Source organism: Aotus nancymaae, unplaced genomic scaffold (assembly GCF_030222135.1).
Source record: "Aotus nancymaae isolate 86718 unplaced genomic scaffold, 86718_ANA_hifiasm-v0.15.2.pri h1tg000019l, whole genome shotgun sequence".
Taxonomy (NCBI): domain Eukaryota; kingdom Metazoa; phylum Chordata; class Mammalia; order Primates; family Aotidae; genus Aotus; species Aotus nancymaae.
In genome coordinates this window covers 10,609,541-10,632,137 of record NW_026988431.1, presented here as the reverse complement: position 1 = coordinate 10,632,137, position 22,597 = coordinate 10,609,541, and the positions used below count along the sequence as shown (strand labels likewise).

The window sequence follows — 22,597 nt, the reverse complement described above, 5'->3', positions numbered from 1 at the left end:
TTTGTTTAAAAAAAAGGTCTCCCAGATACTCAACTGAGTTAATCTCATTGGATGACCATGTCCACATTTAATGTGTCACATTGAAGTCTTAAAGTGCCTTCTGTTAGTTGTGTTAGAATTTTGCTTCACAGTAGGAAAGGAAAAAATGTCTTCTTATAAATGTGATAGTTTTTCTGCCTTTGTTATAAATGAAAAGTTATGCACATTTCAAGATATACTATCTTTTTACGCAGTTAACTGTCAGATTACTGTAGCTAGGCCTTGAGACAACAATAAAGTCTTTATAAAACATGAAATGATTCTAGAAGATTATTCAAACTTGTGGGTTTTTAAACATGTATTTCCAGCATAATTTGTTTAAGTTTTCCTTGGATCCCTAATGTATGGTTGTTGCTTTTCCAGTACACTACCTGAGAATAATAGTATGGTTAGGAGTTTTATTCTAACAGATCTATTAGTCTACATAGTGATAGGAATGGTCAATGCCAGAATAGTCTCCACACAAATCGTACTTTAGGAAAAATTTCTCTTCTTTCATTGGTAGTTTATATTAATATTCGTCACCTTGAATGTTAAATTTAGAAGGAAGAGAAACCTCAGAAGAAAGATACTGTTTTCTCCCTTTTCTTGGGATATATATTTTGCTCTGTAGTTTTTCTTGGTCAAATGGTTTTAAATTCTCTTTTCCATCTTTCTTTCTTGTTTACTCCAGGAATGCAAACTTGACCTTGACTTAAAGGTCAAAGCATTTTCAGACTGTGCAGTCAGCAGAGAATTGAAAAAAAAAATCAATGTGAAACATATTAGAGAAGAATAAGGGGACGAGTGAAGCAGAAGTGCTGGGAAGTGGTGCAGGAATCGGACACAATGGAGGGTCTACCGAAAGGAAGAATGTCCTGCGCTGAGATGTTTATGATTCCTTGTGCTTTTACTTCCCTTTTCTTACATAGGAGTAGGTGAAAATTACAGTAATTTGAAGTCTGGACCACTTTCAAAGCGTATTCAGGGGATGAAAGTGACTTTTGACCTCTAAAAATGAGACATGTTTCATTTTTTTTTTCCTGAAACCCTTTTTTCTTTTCTTGTGTCGTTTATGGTAGGGGTGACAACTATTCCACATACCCGTTATGCACACAAACTTAGAAGGGTTTCTTGCAGCTCCATGGCTGAAAATAGCAATGAAAATTGTGAGACCTTTTATGTCAGCGTTGGAAATAAGCTTAATTTTAAATGAGAGCATGTTTGATTTTATAAAGAGACATATTCAATGTAAAAGCTGGAAAAAAATAGAATCATAGTGGAAATGTTGATTCTAAAATGATGCAACCTTTTCTAGTGCCTAGCCACAGACCTTGAAAAAAAGAAAGATGAAAGAAAGAAAGAAATCAGGTGTCACTTACGATAAGGAAAAAAAGATCAATTGTCACTTAAGACAAGGATTATCATCTCTTTCCTTATTTATCATTGGAATTAGAACAAATTAGGTATAGAAAAATCCCATTACTTTATTGAAGCTTTATATTTACTGTAACCTACTGATATAGAGAACGATCAGAGAAAATTTTAACTTTTATATATGTGTATGTATTCCCTATGTATACATAAATGTGAAAAGACAAACAGGTTCTTAATCATCTTTTCATAGGGCTGATTTAAAGCAATTATAAAGCCAAAACACTATATTGTGTTATCTGCAAAATATGAAATGTTCTCTCAAAAACAGATTAATATTAATGATGTGGCAAATTCTCTAAAAATCTAAATTAAACATATTGCACTGAGGATAGAGAACTGTCTTATTACAGATTTCTAGACATGTACGTTACAGATGATTATGTTTAGAATAAAGCATTTATTAGGTAACATTCTTTCACTGTTTGTTACTTTTGCACTGACCTCAATGTACTTAAATTTTATAACAGCACAACAAGAATGTGCTGAGAACAGAGCTTGGCATAAACTCATTGATAACCCTGAGTGTGAATTACTGGCAGAAATAGGTATTGATGGTTTAGAACATATCACAGTGGAAAGGGAGGAAAATTGAAAAGCCTTTTGTCCCCCTCTTTAGAAACATTTGAAATCACTCCTTGGAAAAGAAAAATCTATATTAGGGGCTGAGTAGGGGAAGATACAGGTTGAATCATTACTTTGATCAGTACAGTAAGTTCAAAGATTGTTTCTACTGCAACGTCTCATCTGAAACTTGACAGATTCCCTTAAAGGGCAAAAAAAAAAAAAAAAAAAAAAAAAAAAAAAAGATAGTGAATCAACTACATGCACTTTACTTCATGGAAAATCAGTAGGGAAACAAGAAAGATTCTCTCTGCTAACATTGATTTTCCTTATATTTATGTTTTTCAGTCAGAACACTCCAGGCAAAAATTCACTTGGCTTCAACTAATTTGCAAATGCCATCATTCGCTGCTGTTTCGCTACCCATTTCTCAAATCTCAATTAAATGTGATGACAGTTTACTTGCCAGAAACACACAAAAAGGTTCTTTTCCAACCAAAGGTCTTCACTCATTTCCTGCTTGTAGACTTGGCAAGTGGGGTCAAAACATCCATTACTGAGGCTGAGTCTTGTCTTAGAAGGTTATCACCAGACTAAGCTAAATAATTACAAAAATACTTTCCAAACGCAAACTGCAACGGACATACATAGTAACAGTCGAGAACAATATATACATCATAAAGCCTGTTTACAATGGGCTTGCAAAAGGGTGAATGTTTGGTTTCTAAATTGTTGAAAGCTTACATAACCTTCTGGGTCAGCTCTAGGATGGACTCGAAACTGTCTTCTCTCTGCAACTATTTTTTGCATTAAAATCCAAAATAAGTCTTGATGTTGTGGCTCAGACACCAAATTCCCTATAAAACTAAAAGTAAAGGATGAGATGAGAGAAATTTTGGCTTAAAGAAACACTGGTTGAGAAAGGAAAGAAAATATTGTTCACTTTTCCCTTATTTCTTCTATGTAAATGAATTTCCTTATAAAATTTATATGGTCTTACTTTAAGTGTATGGGATCTTTAGAAATCATAGAATGTCAAAAATATTCATATGTGTAAATGGGTACTCACTTCACATAGTAGGTACTCAATAAATATTAGCTACAAAGCATAAAAGCAAACTATAAGGCATCTTTGTAGGCCATTTGGTCAACCCTCCTGCTCTTTATAGCTGAGGAGCTGAGGCGTAAGTGGTTGAATCTTACACAGCTCCTACATGGGCCTGCTGAAAGCCAGGGCTGCAACTCACTTCTTCTCACAGGTTCAGAGGCTCCTCTGGCTCATCACTGTCACAGAACCTCACTGGGCCTCAGTTCATCATTGGATAACAAGAGTAACTCTACCTGCCCAGGGATTATCCATCAAAGGTAACAGTGGTTCTAAGAATTCCTTTAAATTTTTAATTTACAGCATAGCACCTTGCAGGTAGCAGTCACTTGCTAAATTTCTGAGGAGTGGAATTTGCTGAAGAACAGTGTCAAAAGCTGACTCTGATTCATTCCCCAAAGCTCGTGGTGCTTGTCTGAACTGTTTAATCAGGCTTATGCAACCAGCTCCTCTGACCTTTATTACAGGGTGGGTGCAATCACATGAGCTGTGGGAGAGGGGCAGGTGGCCTCAACCTGATCAGGGAGCACTGGAATGGGGACAACATTTTCTTTTGTTCAGAAACTAAAAGGACTCTGCTTGACCTCAGTGTAAGTCTTTCATTGCAGTAGTTGAGAGCCAAGCTTTCTCTACCAACCTATCTGCCCCTGGGGACCTTCATTTTCCCTGCTTTTTTCCTAAGACAAAAATATTGGCTAGAAGGCCTTTCCCTCACTGGACTCTTCCAGCCCCGACATGAGAGTGCTGGGGGCAGGCTGGGATTGTGTGTGACGCTTGCTTGCCAGGCTCCCTGCCAGGCTACGTAGATTGTTTTGGTGGACTGGCTTCTGCAGGGACATAGAGAAGACATGGGAATAAATTCTGAAAAGGGGGATGGGGGAGAGGAAAAAATGCTGAAAGCCCACTTAATACTGGAAAGTCTTACACTTCCTAGCCCTCGTTACCGCTGGTTGGCAAATGGGTTGCTGCACTTTTGTTGCTGTTTTCAAAAAAGCTGCCACGGCTTTTCTTTATTCAGTAAGTACATGACTGCGTTTGGTTAATTGTGTTTACACATTCTGGTGAAATGAGATTTTAAAAGGAAAATGACTCAGGGAGTGTTTTTAAAGAGCACGGAGTGAGGAGAGGAGGTGGGGAGAGCTTCTGCCAGTCCTGTCTGTTCTCTGCCTTTTGTCAACCTTCCCCCAATGCGTCTCTCTCCTCCATCTTCTCCTTCTCCAAGGAACTGCTGTGCTCCTGGCAGGACATCCCTGGCACCTATCAGGGGAGAGGAGGAGGAGGAGAAATGAGAAAAGGGGCAGAGAAGAGAAAACAAGGGAAGAAAAGAACATTACAATTCGCGTTGGAGAATGATCTGTGCTGGGAGTTCATCTCTGCACTTCCCTGTTGCAATGACAGGCTTGACTTCACCCCGACTAGCCCCCGCACCTTACATGAGCTGTAGGATCGAGGTCGAATCTCTTGGCCTCTCTGAACCTCAGTTTCCTCAGCTATTAGATGAGAATAATATCTGCCCTGTTTTTGCCAAATAGGTTTCTAAGAAAGAAATGAGAAGTTTATGAAACCATAAAGCATGATGCCAGTCAAAAATACAGAGTAATTTATATCTTTAAAAAATTTATTGGGGCCGGGCACGGTGGCTCACCCCTGTAATCCCAGCACTTTGGGAGGCCGAGGCGGGTGGATCATGAGATCAAGAGATCGAGACCATCCTGGTCAACATGGTGAAACCCTGTTTCCACTAAAAATATAAAAAATTAGCTGGGCACAGTGGCGCGTGCCTGTAATCCCAGCTACTCAGGAGGCTGAGGCAGGAGAATTGCCTGAACCCAGGAGGCGGAGGTTGCGGTGAGCCGAGATCGCGCCATTGCACTCCAGCCTGGGTAACAAGAGCGAAACTCCGTCTCAATAAAAAAAAAAAAATTATTAATAATATTATTTATTTTAGAGACAGAGTCTTGCTCTGTTGCCGAGGCTGGAGTGCAGTAAGGTCATAGCTCATAGCAACCTTGAATTCCTGGGCTTCAGCATATTCCTGCCTCAGCCTCCGGAGGAGCTGGGACTACAGACACATGCCACCACACCCCGCTATTTGGTATTTTTTATTTTTTTATTTTTATTTTTTAAGAGATGGAGTCTCACTATGTTGCCCAGGCTGGTCTTGAGCTCCTGGCCTCAAGTGATCCCTTCACCTTTACCTCTCAAAGTGCTGGGATTACAGGCATGAGCCACCGTACCTGGCCTAAAAATATAGAGTAATTTATAATTTTATTTCTATTTTCTCTCACAGAATAATTTATACATTGAATGTGTTTAGGTCTCCCCAGCATATGGGCTCAGGTGACTTCACATTTAGCATTAAACCTGAATTTGCCATTGGATAAAGGAACATTTTGTTGGCTGTCAGCTCGGCTCATTCATACAGGCATGTTAATCCCTGCAAAGTTCATCCCAGATATTTCTGTCGGCCCCACGTGGTAACTTGATGAGCCTTCAGGGATCCAGTCGAGGTCTCCCCTCACCAGGTCCTTTGCTGCTTGCCCAGCCCCCACCCTGCTGAAGAGCAGATCTCATGTCTCACAAGCTGGCAGCCCTTTGGGAAGTGTGAAGGGAAAGACTTCCTGGCTGAGCAGTTACACCTGGTTAAGTGGACCCCTCAGTGGTGCTGGGAGCTTGGTGTAGCTCATGCATACGGCACTCATGCGGCAGGGGCATTGAGAAAGCACCAGGACGAGCTGGTGTTTCTGACCCCTCGTCCTCCTCCTGCTCAGCCCTATGGCTGAGGCCGGCTTATCAGGCCTCTCTCCTTCCTCTCTAGAACACTTTCTCACACTTTCTCTCAGAGATTCAGCCAAATTCTCCTGGCACCTTGGCTGCTTTCTCTCCCTGCCATTTTCAGTCTTCTGTTCATTCCTGCATGAATCTGATCCCCAACTGAGAACACACCTTGCAATTTTTGAGAAGATTTCTCATCTACCATGTAAATCACCAGGTGAATATAAACACTATAATGGACAGCAGTTTCTTCTAAAGCCAAAGCCAGATATTTCTGGATTTCCATTCCAGGCTAGTTGGGACTCTCTCCCCTTACCTCTTTCACACTTTTTATTGTAAAACCTCCTCAGCACGGCATATAATCGGCCCTTTATAGTGAAACAGAAGAACAGAAACCTTTTTAAGTAATCTCCCAGATAAATATATTATGTCTTTTATTTTTCCAATGCCTATTATACCTGGGAGTCACTATATTAAGGTGATGGAGATTTAAAAAAGGAAATAAAAGAAAGCTTAATACCCTTTTATGCCACTGAAAAAATAACAAAAGTTAAATCTCCAGTTAATGAATTATGAAGTAGCTGGTTCCTTATAAAACAGGATTCATGGGATTTAAAATAAAGTTTTTTAGTTGGCAGAACCTTTATTTTCACATGTCTCCTAGCATATGACTTCAGCAACACATAAACCCTTTTCCAGTTTTCTTAAAACTCTAAGTAGTTCATTCATTTTATTATATCTGTATTGTTCAGTGTTGGCCTAATATAAGGTGGTAAACAGAGTCTTTATCCATTATAAACTTAAAGTCTACAACCATCTAATAATTGATGGAAGCAGTCACTCATCCGGCATATACTTATTGAGTGTTTATTATGTGCTGGATGCTGGAGTGACAAAAAAATGAACAAGATGTAAATCCGGCCTTCAAGGGCAGCTGGTGATTTTCCACAAAACCCTCTATTATTGTATCTTAACATCCAGGAGTCAGCCAGGAGTTACACTGATCATAAATCGATAACCTCATTTCAAAGCTCAAACACAGAGATGGCAAACAAAGCCCTGGGCAGCACTGACTGAAGCAACGGATGACTCATAATAGCAGGAGGCAATGAATAATTTTGCTACTGAGAGTGAAAGAAAATTCCCCCTTTGCACAATGTCTTTCGCTTAAATAGCGTTTGGATTTCTTACAAGTCCACAAAGTTTATATTAAAGCATCATCCGTTAATGCTTTGGCTGGGAGGGGTAAGTGCTGGGAAATGTCATCTTAAGAAGAACAGTGGGATTTGAGGGGGCAATTGTCTTTTACTTGCAGCGGCATAACTGATCATCTCTTCCCCTTTTACCTCTTATTACTTGCGGTAGTTCTCCGACAATACTGGAAGCTAACATTTCAACATTACCTCACTGACCCTTTAAGGACTTGGAAGACACAGCATAGTCGAGGGCAGGGTAGCAAAGTGGTTTCAATGCCGGTTCTGCCATGTACTTGTGGTGTGATCTTGGGAAAGGTTACCAAATGCCTGAGTTCCTCAGTTTCCTTATCTCTAATATGGGATGTTAATAACAGTGTCGTCTCTTACGGTTGTTGTTAGGATTCAATGGTGATAAGTTCTTTGTATAATGCTGGCCCATAGTAAGTGCTATATGTGTTGATCATATTATTATATATCCCAGCTCTTAAAATACAGAGATCATTTTGAAGACAACTATTCATCTTCTCACTTTTTTTTTCCCAGTTCACCACTAGCTAAGTTGGAAGTGTGTAGTAATAAAGCCAGATGACTAAATGGAAAGCAAAAGTTATCTTTTAAGTATGAGCAAAATTATGAACAATCTATAAAGTGATTAAAGTTGTGATTCAGTAATAACAATTTAAAGAAATTTATCAATAGCAAATCTAAAAATAATTTTCATCAAGAATAAGTTTTAATCAAGAAAATTTCAGATTTTATTATTCATTTTTATTTGTTTTATCTATGGATCTGTTTATTTTTGTTCATGAAGACCTGTTTGGTCTGAAAGTAAGACACCTTACAAAGATGCATATTATATATAGTAAAATGATATTAAATTGAAATTAGCAGGAAAAATTAGATAAATGGAAAACAAAGGTAGAAAGAAGGAGATGGTCTTCTGAATATGAAATTGTATTGTGAATCCTCCATGCTTGCTACAAGTGGTAATGAGAGTGGTCATATAATTCATGAAGACGATTGTGTAAAACAAGCTGGTTGTTTAGGCAGAGGACATTAATTATTCTTACTGTGATAAAAGCAGTTTCTGCCATGTTGCTAATAAATGACATTCATCAGGAGGCTGAAGCCATAGGATCACTTGAGGCTTGCAGTTCCAGACCAGCCCGGGCAATATAGTGAGACCCTTTCTCTAGCAACAGCAACAACAGAAATTAGCTGGGCATGACGGTGCACAGCTGTAGTCCTAGCTTCCTGGGAGGCTGAGACAGGAGGACCGCTTGAGCTCAGGAGCTTGAGGCTTCAGTGACCTATGATCGTGCCACTGCACTCTAGCCTGGGTGACAGAGAGATACTGTCTTTAAAAAAATTAATAGAAGCTGGGTGCGGTGGCTCATGCTTGTAATCCTAGCACTTTGGGAGGCTGAGGTGGGTGGATCACTTGAGGTTGAGACCAGCCTGGTCAAGATGGTGAAACTCTGTCTCTTCTAAAAATACAAAAATTAGCTGGGGGTAGTGGCATATGCCTGTAATCCCAGCCACTTGGGAAGCTGAGGAAGGAGAATTGCTTGAACCTGAGAGGCGGAGGTTGCAGTGAGCTGAGATCATGCCACTTCACTCCAGCCTGGGTGCCAGAGCGAGACTGCATCTCCAAATAAACAAACAAACAAACAAAGTTCAAAGTAGATAGTGACGATGAAAGATACACGTGTGGGATTAAAAGAAGCAATTAATGTCTTACCACAATCTTTGAACCACCTGGCAAGAAGATATTGTAACAAGCAAAATCTTTTTACTTTTTTTTTTTTTTTTGAGATGGAGTTTCACTCTTGTTACCCAGTCTGGAGTGCAATGGCGCAATCTCGGCTCACTGCAACCTCCACCTCCTGGGTTCAAGCAATTCTCCTGCTTCAGCCTCCCGAGTAGCTGGGACTACAGTCATGCACCACCATGCCTAGCTAATTTTTGTATTTTTAGTAGAGATGGGGTTTCACCATGTTGACCAGGATGGTCTCGATCTCTTGACCTAGTGATCCACCCTCCTCGGCACTTTCAAATATATTAACTCTTTTAATTTCTTAATGGTGGCTTTTAACTACTTAATTATTCTTTAATATGGATTTCAAAAGCCAGAGAGTGCAGTATCCATGCATAGCCACTCAGGACTATTAAAGGTCATAGTGGAGAAGGCATGGCATAAATATTACCATCCTATGGATAATTCTATCCTTTAACTCAGTATGCAACTTAAATCATGAACTTGCAAAGTGGATGCCAAGCCTCATATTAGTCCTTCATCTCAAATTGCCAAAAATTGATTTCACCATGCTCAGAGAGAGAGAAAGTGAAGCAAAATTACACTCTTTTCCTAAAGGGTGTGGGCATTTTTTTCTATACATTCATTCAACATTATTAAACATTTATTGTATTATGGGAATGATACTGGAAATGCAATTGTAACAAAAGTAAAATTTGCTTATTTTCCTCAAGGCTAGTAATTTATTGTTTAGGCGGAGAGACAGATATATGAACAAATAGTTGCAGCAATGAGAGAAGTGCCGATAGACATTTTTCTTTAGACTCTGAGAGATGAGGTGAGCAAGAGAGGCAAAAATCCTGTCCTCACATCATAGGCTACACTACAGAGTGATATCACCACTTGAGTGCCAGTAAGGGATGGAGAAATCTGGAAACTCAGCAGGACAAGAAAGAAGGTATCTAGGCAGTTGGCTTCCATGGGCTTTTACAGAATTCTAGGCAAAGAGGCTATTTGGGGCTATCTACCAGACTGACAATGCTATCTACCAGAAAGATGGCCCTGCATTTTCTCATTTAATCCTCTCAACAGTTCTGTGACATGGGTATTATGATTATCCCATTTCTTAGGTACCAGTGTGAGGCACAGGAACTCTGGGTAACCTGCCTAAGGTGTCATAGCTTTTTTTTTTTTTTTTTCCAGTAGACAAACACTGGGGAAGGAAAAGTGGAAGGGAGCCTTTTTTTTTTTTTTAAAGAGAAGAAAGAAAGAAAGAAAAAGAAAGAAGAAGAAAGAAAGAGAGAAAGAAGAAAAGAATGAAAGAGTGAAAGAAAGAGGAAGAGAAAGAGGGAGAGAGAACGGGAGTGTTGCTCTATTGCCCAGGCTAGAATGCAGTCTAAAAATGGGTGTTAAAAACCTCTTTTATGCCAATAATTGTGCTTAACAATGGAGACAGGAAGGAATAAGGGAGGAAAATAACAAACAAGCAGCCAACCAATATTTCATTTAAACCTGTGAAATGCTGTGCGATTGCTGAGGAGTGATTTACATCCAATTATGTGGTCACTTTTAGAATAGGTGTGATGTGATACTGAGAAGAATGTATGTTTTGTGGATTTGGGGTGGAGAGTTCTGTAAATGTTTATTAAGTTTACTTGTTCCAGGTCTGAGTTCAAGTCCTGGATATCCTTGTTAATTTTCTATCTCACTGATCTGTCTAATATTGACAATGTGGTGTTAAAGTCTCCCACTATTATTGTGTGAGAGTCTAAGTCTCTTTGTAAGTCATTAAGAACTTGCCTTATGTATCTGGGTGCTCCTGTATTGGGTGCATATGTATTTAGGATCATTAGCTCTTCTTGTTGCATTGATCCTTTTACCATTATGTAATGTCCTTTTTGTCTCTTTTGGTCTTTGTTGCTTTAAAGTCTATTTTATCAGAGACAATAATTGCAACTCCTGCTTTTTTTTTTCACTCTCCATTTGGTTAGTAAATCTTCCTCCATCCCTTTGTTTTGAGTCTTTGTGTATCCTCGCATGTAAGATGGGTCTGTATGCAGCGTACCGATGGGTTTTGGCTTTTTATCCAATTTGCCTGTCTGTGTCTTTTGATTGGGGCATTTAATCCATTTAAATTTAGGATTAATATTGATATATGTGAGTTTAATACTGCCATTTAATGCTAGTTGGCTGTTTTGCCCATTAATTGATGTAGATTCTTCATTATGGTGATGCTCTTTTTTTTTTTTTTTTTTTTTTGAGAAAGAGAGAGAGAGAATGGGGAGGAGGAAAAAGGAAGAGAAAGAGAGAGAGAGAATGGGGAGGAGGAAAAAGGAAAAGAAAGAGGGAGAGAGAATGGGAGTATTGCTTTCTTGCCCAGGCTAGAATGCAATTTAGTAATGGGTATTGAAAACCTCTTGTATACTGAAAATTATACTTAATGATGTAGTCAGGAAGGAATAAGGGAAGAAGATAACAAACAGCCAACCAATATTTCATTTAAACCTATGAAATGCTATGCGATTACTGAGGAGTGATTTACTTCCAATTATATAGTCACTTCTGGAATAGGTGTGAGGTGGTAATGTATGTTTTGTGTATTTGAAGTGGAGAGTTCTATAAATGTTTATTAAGTTTACTTGTTCCGGGTCTGAGTTCAAGTCCTGAATATCCTTGTTAATTTTCTATCTCGTTGATCTATAGAATCGTTAGCTATTCTTGTTACATTGGTCCTTTTACCATTATGTAATGTCCTTCTTTGCCTCTTTTGATCTTTGTTGCTTTAAAGTCTACTTTATCAGAGGCGAGAATTGCATCTCCTGCTTTTTGTTTATTTGTTTATTTTTACTCTCTGGTTGGCAAATCTTCCTCCTTCTCTTTGAGTCTTTGTGTATTGTTGCATGTAAGATGGGCCCGGATGCAGCATACCGATGGGTTTTGGCTTTTTATCCAATTGAAATATATATAAGTTTAATACTGGCGTTTGATGCTAGCTGGCTGTTTTGCCCATTAGTTGATGTAAATTTTTCATTGTATTAATGTTCTTTGCTTTTTAATATATTTTTGGAAAGGCTGATATTGGTTGTTCCTTTATATGTATAGTGCTTCTTTCAGAAGCTCTTGTAAAGCAGGCCTGGTGGTGGTGAACTCTCTAAGTACTTGTTTGTTCGCAAAAGATTTAATTTTTCCTTCGCTCATAAAGCTTAGTTTGGCTGGATAGGAAATTCTGGGTTGAAAGTTCTTTTCTTTAAGGATGTTAAATATTGGTCCCCACTCTTTTCTGGCTTGTAGGGTTTCTGCTGAGAGATCTGCTGTGAGTCTGATAGATTTTCCTTTGTGGGTAACCTGACCTTTCTCTCTGGCTGCCCTTAGTATTTTCTCCTTCATTTCAACCCTAATAAATCTGGCAATTATGTGCCTTGGGGTTGGTCTTCTTGAAGAATATCTTTGTGGTGTTCTCTGTATTACCTGGAGTTGAATATTACCTTGCCTTGCTAAGTTGGGAAAGTTTTCCTGAATGATATCCTGAAGAGTATTTTCCAACTTGGATTCATTCTCTTCATCACATTCAGGTACACCTATCAAACGTAGATTAGGTCTTTTCACATAGTCCCATATTTCCTGGAGACTTTGCTCATTCCTTTTTATCCTTTTTTCTCCAATCTTGTCTTCTCGTTTCATTTCACTGAGCTGGTCCTCGACTTCTGATATCCTTTCTTCTGCTTGATCAATTCGACTGTTTAAGCTTGTGCATGCTTCACGAAGTTCTCGTGTTGTGCTTTTCAGCTCCATCAATTCACTTATATTCCTCTCTAAATTGTGAATTCTTGTTAGCATTTCGTCAAACCTTTTTTTAAGGTTCTTAGTTTCTTTGCATTGGGTTAGAACAAGTTCTTTTAATTCACAGAAGTTTCTCATCACCCACATTTTGAAACCTGCTTCTGTTATTGGAACACACTCGTTCTCCATTAAGCCTTGTTCCGTTACTGATGAGGAATTGCGATCCCCTGTAGAGGGAGAGGCATTCTGATTTTGAGTATTCTCTGCCTTTTTAGGCTGCTTTCTTCCCTTCATTATATGTGTATCCGTCTGTTGTCTTTGTAATTACCGACTTTCTAACTAGGTCTCTGAGCGGACGTCCAACTTTTTGATTCCCAGCGCCAAAATCTGAGCAATCCACTGCGCCGGCCAAGACGGCGGTGTTAAGATTGATGGTGCCTTTCTGCCCAGGAATCTCTGGACTCTGCACCAAGAACTGCCACTTTAAGGTGCCAGCAAAACCGCCGCACCGGCCACAAGAGTCGCTCTGGCGACCCGTGGAGCTCCTCCGCTGGGAATCTCCTGGTCCGTGAGCTACAAATATTCGTCTGAAAGTGTGGCGTCCTCTCGTTCTCTGCGCTTTCACTGGGAGCTATGTGCCCGAGCTGCTAGTGGTCAGCCATCTTGGATCCGGTGATGCTCTTTACCTTTTCGTATGTTTTTGGAATGGCTGATACTGGTTGTTTCTTTCTATGTGTAGTGCTTCTTTCAGAAGCTCTTGTAAAGCAGGCCTGGTGGTGATGAAATCTCTGAGTACTTGCTTGTTCACAAAAAATTTTATTTTTACTTCACTTACGAAGCTTAATTTGGCTGGATATGAAATTCTGGGTTGAAAATTCTTTTCTTTAAGGATGTTGAATATTGGCCCCCACTCTCTTCTGGCTTGTAGGGTTTCTGCTGAGAGATCTGCTGTGAGTCTGATGGGCTTCCCTTTGTGGGTAACCTCACCTTTCTCTCTAGCTGCCCTTAGTATTTTCTCCTTCATTTCAACCCTGGTGAATCTAACGATTATGTGCCTTGGGGTTGCTTTTCTTGAGGACTATCTTTGTGGTGTTCTCTGTATTATCTGGAGTTGAATATTGTCCTGCCTTGCTAGGTTGGGAAAGTTTTCCTGGATAATATCCTGAACAATATTTTCCAGCTTGGATTCATTCTCTTCGTCACATTCAGGTACACCTATCAAACGTAGATTAGGTCTTTTCATATAGTCCCATATTTCTTGGAGACTTTGCTCATTCCTTTTTACCCTTTTTTCTCTAATCTTGTCTTCTCGTTTTACTTTATTGAGTTGGTCTTCAACCTCTGATATCCTTTCTTTTGCTTGATCAATTCAACTGTTAAAACTTGTGCATACTTCATGAAGTTCTCCTATTGTGTTTTTCAGCTCCATTAATTCACTTATATTCTTCTCTAAATTGTCTATCATTGTTAGCATTTTGTCAAACCTTTTTTCAAGGTTGTTAGTTTCTTTGCATTGGTTTAGAACATGTTCTTTTAGCTCACAGAAGTTTCTTATTATCCACTTTCTGAAGCCTGATTCTGTCAATACATCACACTCATTTTCCATCAGGCCTTGTTCCCTTGCTGATGAGGAGCTGCAATCCCCTGTAGGAGGAAAGGCATTCTGATTTCGGGTGGTTTCAGCCTTTTTGCACTGGTTTCTTCCCATCTTTTTGGATTTATCCACCTGTTGTCTTTGTAATTGCTGACTTTCAGATTGGGTCTCTGAGTGGACGTCCAGCTTGTTGGTGATGAAGCTTTTTCTGTTTCTTAATTTTCCTTCGGTGGACACCCCTCCCCCACAGAGCTGGACCTTCCCGGGTTTAGTTGTGCTTGCTGTGAAACTCAATCCTCAGCGTTTCTAGTTGCTGTTTTTTTTGTGGGGGCTCCCAGGTGTTCCAGTCACCTGTTGAAAGGGTGCCGGAATCTGTGTGATTTCTCTTGCAGAGACCCACTGTGCCAGCTGAAGCAGCGGTGTTGAGATTCGTGGCGCTTTTCTTCCCGGGAATCTTCTGGTCTGGCTCCCTGTTCCAGTTCCCTTTTCAATCAGCTGAATGGGCGATTCTGCCTTCCTGGAGCTCCAAATGCCAACTAAAAGGGCACCCAGTCCTGTATACTCCACACTGAGAACCGCTGCGCTGGAACACCGGCAAAACAGCCACGCCAGCCAAAAGAGTCATGCTAGTGACCCGTGGGGCTCCTCCACTGGGAATCTCCTGGTCCGTGGGCAACAAAAATTCATCCAGAAGTGTGGCGCCCACTCACTCTCTGCTCTTTCACTGGGAGCTGCAATCCTGAGCTGCTGCTAATTGGCCATCTTGGATCTCTCTCCCACCGATAGACATTTCTAAGAAGAGAAAAGGTAAGCTCTATCTAGCAGGGTAGAGAAAGGCCACATTGAACTGGCATTTGAATTTCCTCTTGAAAGATGAGCATTTAGCCAAGTGGAGATTGTACAGTAGGAATGGTATTCATCCTGGTTAGGAAATGTTCTTGGAGCACCTCCTAGCCGATCAATCTAATATTTCCTGAGTACCTATCAAGGATTCAGTGTGGGGTTAGGTGGTTTCTTTCTATCACTATGATAAAGAAATAGAAGGCTTGCTACTCATCTTCAGAATATTTACTCATAAGGGGTAGTAAATTTCCTCACACTTTCAACAGTGATTAAAGAGGTCATGAGTGTCAGTCCTAAATGATGTGTCACATAATAAATTCTGTAGATTAGAAAGCACAGTCGTGTAATTCACAACCACCAGGGCAAGCCTTACAGATGGAGGCCTGACCTGTTCCTTGAAAACTGGGATGAGGTTTGGATGTGGGAGAGTGCTTCAACAGTCAAGCCACACATCTGTATGGAGGGCCTACTATGTGCCAGGCTGGTGAATATAGAAGCAGCATGAGAGTAGGGAGAACACTGGGATTGAGGATGTGTGGATCTGTGGTAACACCTGGCTAGACCAGTGAGCTCGAGGTACGGGATGGTGGGAAACAAGTTTGGGCAAGAAAACTGCAGCTAGATTAACAGGTGTTCTGAAAGACAGGCAGTGGCTTTTGGTTCTGGCATTTATGAAAATGGGGAGTCACCAAAGGTTTCTGAGTATAGATGAGAGCTGCTGAAGTACACAAAGAAAAGTAACTTTCTTCATGGAATGTTACATCGGAACAGCTCGAAGGACTTGTAGAGATCCCTTCAGTCACTGCCCCATCCGGATACCCTTGCAGTGACCATCATTTGAGTGAAAAGGCAATGAAGGCCCTCAGAGGTTATAGGATTAATAGGACAAATAGAGTAATCTTTTCTCCATTTCAGACTCCTTTCCATCTTAACAGTGTGTGTGCTCCAGGGTGGGTGGATGGAAAATAAAGGGACCAGGGGCATCCTGACCCAGCACCAGTCAGGTTGAATGAGAGGGAAAACAGGAATCAGCCTTGACCTAGATTACATTACAGCCATAGGATAAGCATGTTAGAACTTATGAAAGACCTAAATGCCATCCAGCCACATCCTATTGCTTTGCAGAGAGGTACAGTTGAGGGCCCAAAGGGAAAGTGACTCATACATCATAGCAATGTGATGGCATGACTGTAAGTCCAGCTGTTTTTCCTGTCAAGCTCACTTCCTCCTTCAGATTCTATGGTTGTGTTGATGAGCTCTATTTTCTGTCCCCAGCTAGTTATGTGTTTATGCATCACACCCCTTGGGGCCTCTGTTAAAGGGAGACTCAGTTATTTGGATCCCTGAGCTGCTGATGGATTTGCCACATCTATTCTGTTCTCAGGTTGTTGTGTGTGTGTATGATTGTGTGTGTGTGTGTGTGTGTGATGTGCTGCAAAAAAGAAAGCAAATGGAGGCATGCAGAAGATTGCACCAGAATGAGTTTGTACCTCCATCCAAAAGAGCCACGGTTTCCTTCATTCTTCCTTCTCCCCAGAAGGAGACCAGTTCTTATAGCTGCAGGGAAGGGTAGGGAATGACAGTACGAGAGGCACATTGCTAGAGTCAGAGGCACAGGTGATGTGAGTAGTGCAGACCAATCAGAAATAACAAGGGCCCTCACACTCTTACCCTCAGCCCTGCAGTTTGGGCTCCTCTCTCTGATTCTGATCATGATTATGAAAGCATAAGAGGTTGGGAGGAAGGAACCTCAGCAATATCTCCTCTCTTGGCCTACTGAACTCTGGAAGCCACACTGTTTCCAGGAGAGGTGGAGGAGGTCAGGGAGTAGCTAATATCTGGTGCTGCTGGAGAAGATGCTTTCCAAATGGACAGTTAAGGAGAGTAAGGGAAGTGTTTAAGAAATTTAATGACAAAAGCACTTGCAAATAGTGTTAAAAGGCAGTTGGAAACAGATATTTGGAGCTGATAATTTAAAAAAGTAAATGCACACCTAAAGTTCTGAGCAGCTTTTCCCAATAAATAAAGTTCCGAGCAGCTTTTCCCTGCCCCTATGGATTCAGCACATTTCTTTAACTGTGGCCTGAATAATGAATGGAGATGCACATTTTAGCCTTCAAGGGTCAAATGAGTCCTTAAAGAAACAACAGGCCTCTAAATAACGAAGGGCAGATTAACATAAAATTACTCCCTAGTATAAATAATAAAATAAAGTCGAAAAAAATTGAATTACCTTATCAGAACTTTGGTCGTTCTAGCAAATATTTTTTGCACAGTATGAAATTTTAGAATGCACATTTAAGGCCATTCAGCTATTTACATGCTAATGTACATTTATTATTAATATGCACATTGAAACATTTTTTCTCATTTACGGTATATGTATGTGTTTATAATAGAGTGAATATCCCTGAACTCCATTCACATAACTGTATGGTATTTTTTCATTCATTTAAACTGAGTTGAGATTTATCTATATAATTTATATTTTATATTTGGGGAAATATAAAATAGTAGCAGAAATATTATAACATAGACAATGGTATTAACATATTCAGATCTGCAACTCAGCCCTCACTGCTTTACACATGTAATTAGGTTGTTTCCATGGTAATGATCTAATTATGGGCTTCTCCTTGGCCTTGTGTAATCACATTTGCTACATTTTGGCAGAGATGTTTTCCTTATTTTGTTGAACTGCAACACTGACAAGATGTTCTCTCTTAAGATGAATAATGATTTTTCTTGGGAGACAAAAATGAAAAAAAAAAGAAATAACATCGTCAGAGGTGATTTGAGAGGGATTATAGGTATTTGACAAATCATGCTAGTAATAAAATATCTATTACCCTTGAAAGCATAATCTATTTTTATCTTTGTGTGTGTTATTACTGATGGAAATCATAGGAGGTTCTCATTTTAAAAAACCATGAGGGCTATTTAAATATATGATTTTCATGGGGCCTAGAGGCTTGAAGGAAAAGAAATGTTAGGTCAGAGAAGAAAAGCTCCCGAGAGCTTTGTAGAAAGAGAACTGGAGACTGTATTCAGTGAGAATATTATATTGCAATTGACAAAGCTATTCATGAAAAGATATTTGATTATGGTTGCCATGGCAGTAGGAAACACCTGAAAAAAATCAATTAAGACTTATCTTGGCAGGGATCCAAATGCAATCCTTTATGCATGTTCAGAAGAAGACAGGAGATATAAATAGAAGACAGGAGATGTAAATACTTGCAGAAAGACAGCTTTATCGTCACGTGGTTCCCTCAGAAAAACCTTGGAATATGAGAAAAATAAAAGTTTAGCTCTTTGATGTGAATAAAATGACACTGTGCTATAAAGCATTTTTTTAAATAGGAAATCCGTCTTTATAGTGGAAAGGATACCTATAATGGGTGGTGCAATTTTATCGTTTTAGGGTCAGCAAGAAGGTGTGTGGGCTCCAATGTCACGGTGCCCAAGGTCCAGATAGTCGGTATTCAGGGGCTAGGAATTCAAAGCTTTCTTCTTTAACTATTAAGGAGACAACTCCAAATCCAAAATTAGTGGAGCAGATATCTAAGAGCCCAGAAGGTTGAAACTGCTTTCTGAATATCATTTTGTGGGAGTCGAGTGGGTGGATATAGTTTTTGGTAACCTAATTTATTAAAGGGCACAGATATAGCATGATACTCTGGAATAATAATGATAATGACCTGATTTTCAATTTATAGCAAACCAACTCCTATGAAATATGATATGGTTTGGTTTTACACTCATATAGTGTTATTTTCCCTGGGAGGAAATGATATTCATGGGATATTTGGTAATTATTTATAGGTAATTAATAAGAAAATTTTAATTTAATGTATTTATTTATTGAAAAAGTATTCATTTACTACTTATCATGTGTCAGGCATTGTACAAGGGCCTGGATTTGGGCAATGAATCAGAAAGATATGATTGCTGCTCTCAAGTGTTTTATTATTTTGTAGAGAAAATGGCAAAAAAAAAAAAAAAAAAAAAAAACAAAACAAAAACCAGGGCCAATTTCAATTCTGGCCTAAGCAGTATTATATAGGGAAGTAGAGGGTGCAAGGAGAGCAAAGAGGAGGGTGACTGACGGTGACATTTGTTCTAGCAGAGGGAACAGGGACCAAAGACAACATGGAACATGGACTTGACATCACGGATCAACTCAAAACAGGACAGTGTGAGGTGAGCCTGTGGAGTAGAAGTGGGAATGATAAGCGAGATGGGCAAGCAAGCAAGACCAGAGAGTTGAAGTGCCGGTAAGTTACATTGACGAGCTTGGCCCCTCAGCACAACCAGAATCCTTTCAGAGGTCTCAAGCAAGGGAGCAACATGGTCTGATTTACAATACCTGCTGCTGTTAGCTTTAGTGGTTTCAAAGCAGTGATTTTGGAAAAATCAGTCCAGCGATTTTCATTCTGAAGTATTTTGGCTGCTAATCGGGCCTTTCATTGCTTGGTCTAAGGTGAGTTACTTTAGCTCTCTAGGATCCTGTGTTTTCCTCTACATGGGCCCTTTCAGCTCTGTTTCTCTATGATGCGATTTCTCAGTTGTGTTTGTTTTTGTTGATAGACAGACTTGCTTACAGTGTGACTACATATGCACCCAGGAGTGAAGTAGCTTTGATTATTTGGAGTTCTGTCCTATCCACCAGCTGGCTGATCTAAAACCCTTTAAACTCCTTTACTCTCACCATGAGGTCTTGCCTCCCAGTAGGATGAAGCCAGTGGGGCAACCGCACCTGTCATGGAGAAGGATGTGGGTTTGCCTGAGTCACTGTGTGTGAGAGTGAATGATGGTTTTAGGAAGTAGCCATAAAGCATTGGGAGCATGGGTGTGAAAGGCTTTCATATTCTCTGCTCTGTTTTTGATTACACCAAGAACAGCTTTTTATTGAGTAGCTTGTAGCATGTGGCTGTGTTTTAAGTACTTGGATAACATAATCAAAATAAACCAGCTCACTCTGTTTGGGCAAGTCTAACAAACATATAAAGAAAATAGATGTACTTCTTATAAGTCACAAATAGATCTAGAAGTTCAAAGGAATATCAGAATTTGTTAGTTGATCTTAGAATAAACTTTCTTTCAAGGGTTTGATTCAGAATGTGGGTGTGCAATTCAGTTTTTGCATGAACAACTTTACATTATTGTTAATAATGAACAGTTGGCTAATTATTAGCATCAACAATGTGATGCAAATAACATTGTGTGTTTGATGTTGGTGTATAGGTGATATTGGTGTACTGAAGAAAGGTAACCAGGCATTTTTTCAGTGTTGTTGCTGTGTATCTAACATCAATTAGATATTTGGCATAATCAGATGAAAAATCTGTTACTGAGAAATCCATTCTAAATGCACAGTTAATTATAGTATAGTATAATAAATATGGTGATGAAATATACTTAATGGAACACAGGTAATGGGATTTACCTTAGCTTTGTGGGTTAGGGTAGGAGGTAGTTAGTGGTGGGATTGTTATCTGTTTCTTCAGGATTCTTAATCATCCAAGTCCAATTCCAGTCTAACTATGCCATATAAAAATCTCAAACTGACCATGAGAATTTAGAAATTAAGGGAAAATGCAATATTTAAAATAACCCCTTGAATCTGGTCTTGTTGAGTTTGTTTCTGTAAAAATGAAGGGAATGTTCTGACTGGTCACTTAGTCATCCATTCCTTCACTCAACATTTCAAGCCTCTGTGTTCCAGGCACTCTTCCTGGGCCTGGGGTTACAGAGATAAACAAGACTGACAAGGTCTTGGCTGTCATGGAGCTTAACTTCTAGGGGATTCCATGACTTAAGAACTCCACCTCCTCTCTTACATGCAAAGACAATCTTGTGTTGCCCTGGTTAAAATCAGACCTCCGTTAGATCTTGGAACAGGAAAACTACATTAGTGGAAGAAATAGAATCTGAATAAATTTTGTAGTTTGGTAAATAGTATTGTAGCAATGTCAATTTCTTAGCTTTGATAATTGTATGGTGGTTATGCAAAATGTCGACATTAAGGGAAGCTAGGTGAAAGCTCTAAGAAAATTCTCTGTAATATTTCACAACTCTTCTATAGGTCTAACATTGTCTCAAAAAAGAAAAAACATACCCTGACACTAAACAGATAAAAAACCCTGGGACTTGATTATTTTGCTTATGTATTTACAATGTGCAATATTAGATCCTGTTAGGAAGTCTAACAAGAAATAACCCTGTGGACAGCAGTGTACATGATTGCCAAGAAATGTTGGCTGAACTAGATTATTCACTGAAGATTAATCAAAATATTCCCCTCTTCCATAATTAATTTTGCAGGATTCTACATGTCTGGATTGACACCAAAACAAAAAGTGCCGAAATAGCACGATTATGCACAACTTTGTTACCTAAGAGACAGAAATGTAGCTCGTGTCCAGCTTGTTTTTTTAATGTGCATTAGGTGAGGTCCTCGTGTCCGCAGAAGTCATATAAATAAGCCACTTATAAGGCTTACCAATTCTTGCTCAATACCTCAAAGACTGTGTGTCAAAGAGAATGGCTGTAAATTGAAGCTGACACACAGCGGTTATGACTGGAGTCAGTGTCAAATCCCAGTTTGTTTTCTTGTCTTTCAGATAAGCTCAGTGAATTGATCAATAAATCCAGATAATTACTACTATTAGAAATGTTAAATGTGTTTTCTTCTTTCTTGGCTCTTGTAATTTCCTCTGGGGCATCATGGCTGCTGGTCCAGTCTCACCGGGGAACATATTTCATCCAATCCAGTGAATATCCCCTACGGCAATGTGGCTCAGTCCAATACCCTTTCCCCTGAGTTTACCTTCTTGCCCATCAAATGCCTCTTGCACTGGCCTGGGGCCTTGGCTGTGGCAGCCTGTTTGCACTGCAGAGCATGGTCTTAGGATTTGGATTGCTCTAACGATTGTCATTCTCTTCAGCAGCTGAAATCCTCCCATTTTAACATCATTATGTATATTTTGTCTTGGATCAAATTGATTAATGAATGGTAGATTACCCCAAATCTCACTCTGGTGTGGAGCTTCCCATCTGTCTTATTTTTTTCACTGAGCATCATTCTGAATTTCGGAATCTTCTCCACCTACCCCCAACTGCCGGCCCCTGCCTCCTCTCCATTTTCCTCTTCTTATCTTTCTATTGTATCTTTTTTTCCTTATTATCCTTTTTTGTTCTCCACCAAGTATCTTCAGAGAACCTCACTGTGCCTGGAACAGAGTTAGGTCCTGGGGACACAAAGATGAATGGGACACACTCTCTGCTTATCAGGTGTGTGCCTCCTGGCTGTCACCCTCTCCTGACCATGCTCTGCCCATCCCTGCCTGATGGGGGTGGGTCTGGCCATTCCCTGGGCTCCTACTTGGCATCTTTCCCTCTCTCTCCACATACTGTAAACCTCCATTCACACCAGACAGTCTCTAAGGTAACACACTGATGAGGAATAACTGTCAAACAGCATGAAGATATTTAATGATGGCGTAAGAAGAGCCTGGCAATAAAGTCAT

At 39.7% G+C, this 22,597-nt stretch overlaps 1 long non-coding RNA gene across 1 annotated transcript in view; it reads right to left on the bottom strand.

Annotated features, from left to right (window-relative positions):
- Window positions 1-4,313: 4,313 nt before the first annotated feature.
- Window positions 4,314-22,597, bottom strand: part of LOC135275871 (uncharacterized) — a 60,519-nt gene continuing 42,235 nt past the window's right edge. Inside the window, exon 3 of the long non-coding RNA XR_010343437.1 lies at window positions 4,314-4,378. This is a non-coding gene — a long non-coding RNA (uncharacterized LOC135275871). The remainder of the gene's footprint in view (window positions 4,379-22,597) is intronic.